We start from the raw sequence: 5,136 nt of genomic DNA, 5'->3' as shown, positions 1-5,136 counted from the left end.
TTTGTCAGACTCTGCTTTTGTGTATATGTGAAAATTTTTCTCATAAAAAGTACTTATGTAAAAATAAATAAATAAAAAGAGGAAATGAAAGCAAAAATAACAAACTCTTTATTTTTAAGGTACTCAGCAAGTTTGCAATAAAAAATAATGTTCCTTGAAAGGAAAAATACAGTTAGATATCAGATAATACACTACTAAAGACAAAAGTCATGAACTAGAGAATAATTGAACAAAATGAAACAAAAGGCAACACAGAGACAAGGGGGCATGGGAATGTGAGAGTGATGTGGAAGACTGAGACAATCCAAAAGGCAATGCAAAAGAACAAAAGAGAAAAAATGAGGGAAAGGAAATAATAAAAGCGATATTGTTTGAGAATCTTTGAAAATTAAAGCCTCAAATATGTTTATCAAAATGATTCTAACTGCAATTTAAGAAAAATCTAAATCTATCCCTCACACATCATAGAACTTCAGAACATCAAACACAAAGAAAATATTTTTAAATGCAAACAAAAATCAAAGATATAGTTCCACCAAGAAATAACAATAAAACTGAGAGTATACACACACACACACACACATATACACACATACACACATACACACACACATTAGCACTAGGCAAAGATATGTTATTGTCAATGTGCTGAAAAAAAAGTAATTCTCAGCCTAGAATTTTGTAACTTGTTAAATTACTGATCAAGAACAAAAACAACATAGAAATCTTTTCTAACGGAACCAAAAATTGAAGGAAGAATACTGAATTGAGAACATAATAATGGAATATAAGACTTGTAAAAAAAATAAACAGGTGAGTAAATTAAGAGCTCTGGTTAATTTTGAGAGTATACTACTAAAACACAGGGATTTCTAATGATTGAAGGTAAACAATAAAATATCAGGATAGTACTTAGCAAAAGAAAGCAGATGTAGCTATGTTAATATCAACAAAATAGATTTTCAGGGAAAAGGCAATATTAAAGGTAAAGATGATCAATGTAGAATAAAAGAGAAAAAATTCGAAAGGTGATGTAAACATTATAAACTTGTATTCCACTAATAACAGGGACTCAGAACATGTAATGTGAAAATTAAATAAACTTTAAAAAGAAATTAGTAAATATACAATCATTGTGGGAGAGTCTAACACTCTCCTCTCAGGTTTGATAGATTAAAAAATTTAAAAAAAGAATAAAATATAAAATTGACATGCCAAATTTAGTGAAGGCTATTATTCTTAAGCAGATAAGGAACATTTTAGTAATTGTTTACATTCTAGCCAAGCTCTGTTCAATAGAACTTGCTGCCATGAGGGAAATAGTGTTCTGTCCAATTCAGTAGCTACTAGCCAAATGTGGCTCTACAGCACTTATAAAATGGCCAGTGCAACTGATTAACTGAATTTTAAATTTTATTTAATTTTATTTAATGCAAATTTAAATAGCAGCATTTAACTTTACTTTTCATTTAAATTTAAATTTAAATAGCATAATGTGGACAGCAGAGTTCATCACCACAACTAAAAATATAGCAAATAGCAAAGAATGGATATGAAACAGATGATATTTTCTAACTAGGGTAAAACTATGCTAGGAATCAATAACAAAAAGATAATTTATAAAGCCCATGTATTTAGAAATATAAAGTGATATTTACAAACGAAATCAGTTGAAGGAGGAAGCATGAAGGGAATTACAATCCAGTTTGAAATTAATAAAAGAAAATACATATCACATTTTGAATTCTGAGCTTTATCAGCACTGGATGAAAAGTTTATGACATAAGGGATTATATTAACCAAATATGAGGATTAAATATTAATGTGTTAAGCCTAAAGGTCAATAAGTTAGAAGTGGAACAACAGAGAACAATGAAAAGAAGTAGAAAGAAGGAAATAATATTGGTGAAATGAGCAATAAATATAATAAGTAAAAGGATAAAACAATACAAAAAACAATCTCATTCTTTGTAAAGAGTAACAGATAAAAATATGTTAATAACTATCAACAAAAAAGAGAGAAACGTGTACTTAAATAATAGTAGAAATAAAAATGAGACATATATAAACACAGCAGAAATCTTTAAAAATATGGTAATATTTTAAGCATTTTTATTTCATTTGAAAACTTAGACAAAAAGTTTTTAATTCCTAGAAAAAGTTGGCATATCAAAATATAGTCAAGAGAGAACAGAAAATCTGAACTTAATTATAACTAATAAAATTTTGACCCCACTTGCCATCTTGCCTACAGACCTAGATAGCCAGTTGGCCCAACCGTGAACCCTACCGTCATCTGGGCCACTTGTGGACTCTGCCAATTGACCCTCCCACAAACTCTCACAGCCAGGCCATGTACACCACCATAACTGATTATATATATAAAATCGTAAAGACTCAACCATCTGTTGGAATTAATCAACAAATTCAATAAATTTGTAGGATATAAAATAGGCACACAGAAATCAATTATATTTCTCTAATAATGAAATAAGTGTAAAACAAACAAAAGAAAACTAACCCATACATAGTAGCATCAAAAAAACAAAATAAAGACTTAGGAATAAATTTAACCAAGGAAGTAAAAGACCCATATACTGAAAATTAGAAAGAAAGTGAAAAAGCAGCAAACAACTGGAAAAACATTCTGTGTTCACGGGTCAAAAGAATTAATATTGTTAAATGTCCTATTACCCAAAGCCATCTATAGATTTAATGCAAACCCTATAAAAATTCCAATGACATTTTTCACAGAAATAGAAAAAAGAATACTAAAATTTGTATGGAACCACAAAAGATCCTGAATAGCCAAAGCAATCCTATGAAAGACGAACAAAGCTGAAATCATATCCTAATTTCAAACTATACTATAAAGCTACAGCAATCAAATAGCACCGTACTGGCATAAAAACAGACACACAGACCAATGCAACAGACTTGAGAGCACAGAAATAAACCTACCCATATATAGCCAACATATTTTACAAGGGAGCCAAGAATAATCAATGGAAAAATTAGTCTCTTCAATAAATTATGCAAGGAAAATTGGATAACTACATGCAGAAAAATGAAATTAGACCACTATCTTATACCACTTATAAAAATTAACATAAAATAAAGACTTAAACATAAAACCTGAAACCATAAAACTCCTGGGGAAAAAGCTCCTTGATACTGGCCTTGACAACAATTTTTTGGATATTACACAAAAGCACAATCAAGAAAAACATAAATCAGCAAGTGCTAATATATCAAAATAAAAGGCTTCTGCACATCAAAGGAAACTATCAACAAAATGATAAGGCAACCAACAGAATGGGAGAAAATATTTGCAAACCATATGTCTGATAAGAGGTTAATATCCAAAATATATAAAGAACTCTTCCAACTCAATAACAAAAAAACCCACAAACAATGCAATTAAAAAATGGGCAGAGAAAAAAATAATGGGCAGAGGAACTAAATAGATATTTTTCCAAAGAAGACATAGAAATGGCCAACAGGTACATGAAAACATGTTCAACAATGTGAATCATTATGGAAATGCAAGTCAAAACCACAATGAGATTATTTCCTCACATCTGTTTGAATGACAGTCAGCTAAAAGAAAAGAGATAAAAAGTGTTGGAAAGAATGTAGAGAAAAGGGAACTCTTGTGCACTGTTAGTGGGAATGTAAACAGGTGTAGCTGCTATTGAAAACAGTATGGAGATTCTTCAAAAAAACTAAAAATAGAACTACCATATGATCCAGTAATACCACTTCTGGGTATTTATCCAAAGGAAATAACAGGATATCAAAAAGATATCTGCACTCCCATGTGTATTGCAGCATTATTTTCAACAACCAAGATATGGAAACAATCTAAGTGTCCATTAATGAATGAATGGATAAAGAAGATGTGGCATATATATACAATGGAATATTAGTCAGCCATGAGAAAGAAGGAAATTCCAACATTCATGACAACATGTGTGGCTCTTTAGGGCGATATGATAAGTGAGATAAGTCAGAAAGAGAAAGACAAATACTGTATGATACAACTTCGATGTGAAATCTAAATTAGCCAAACTTGTAAAATGGAAAAAAGAATAGTGGTTACCAGGAATTGTGGGGTGGAGAGATGTTATCAAAGGATAGAAACTTGCAGTTAGAAAATGAATACCTTCTGGGGACCTATTGCACAGCATTTTTATTATAGTTTAAAATACTGTATTATATACTTGAAAGTTGCTGATTGAGTAGATCTTAAATGTTCTAAACACAGTAAAGAAATATGTGACATGACAGAGATGTTAACTAATACTATAGTGGTAATCATACCGAACTATATAAGTGTAAAACACTAATTCAAAAAGATATGTACATCCCGATGTTCAGAGCAGCACTATTTACAATAGCCAAGACATGGAAACAACCTAAATAAATGTCCACCGACAGATGAATGAATAAAGAAAAAGTGGTATATATACACTTTTGTATGGTGAGTAATGGAATATTACTCACCATACAAAAGAATGAAATAATGCCATTTGCAGCAACATGGATGGACCTAGAGATTATTATACTAAGTGAAGTAAGCCAGACAAAGACAAATATGATATGGCTTATATGTGGAATCTAAAAAAAGGATGCAGATAAACGTATTTACAAAACAGAAATAGACTCATAGATACAGTAAACAAACTTAGAATTACCAAAGGGGAAAGGGGGGTGGAGGGATAAGTTAGGAGTTTGGGATTAACATATACATACTACTAAATAAAAAACAGATAACCAACAAGGACCTACTATATAGCACAGGTAACCTTACTCAGTATCTTGTAATAATCTATAAGGGAAAAGAATCTGAAAAAGAAAAAAGAATATATATATATATATATATATATATATATATATATATATATATTCAGGTATACAGCAAAATGATTCAGTTTTATATATATTAAATATATATAAATATATATTATATATAAAAATATATAAATATATAAAATATATATAAAACTGAATCACTTTGCTGTATACCTGAAACTAACACAACATTGTAAATGAACTATACTTCAATAAAATACAGAATAAAATAAAATAACTGTATAATTTAATAAGAGGCTGGATAAAAGATCCACCTACCAA

The sequence above is a fragment of the Phocoena phocoena genome, chromosome X (assembly GCF_963924675.1).
Source record: "Phocoena phocoena chromosome X, mPhoPho1.1, whole genome shotgun sequence".
NCBI lineage: Eukaryota > Metazoa > Chordata > Mammalia > Artiodactyla > Phocoenidae > Phocoena > Phocoena phocoena.
The sequence above is the reverse complement of the archived record's forward strand: the minus strand, read 5'-3'. Positions refer to the sequence as shown.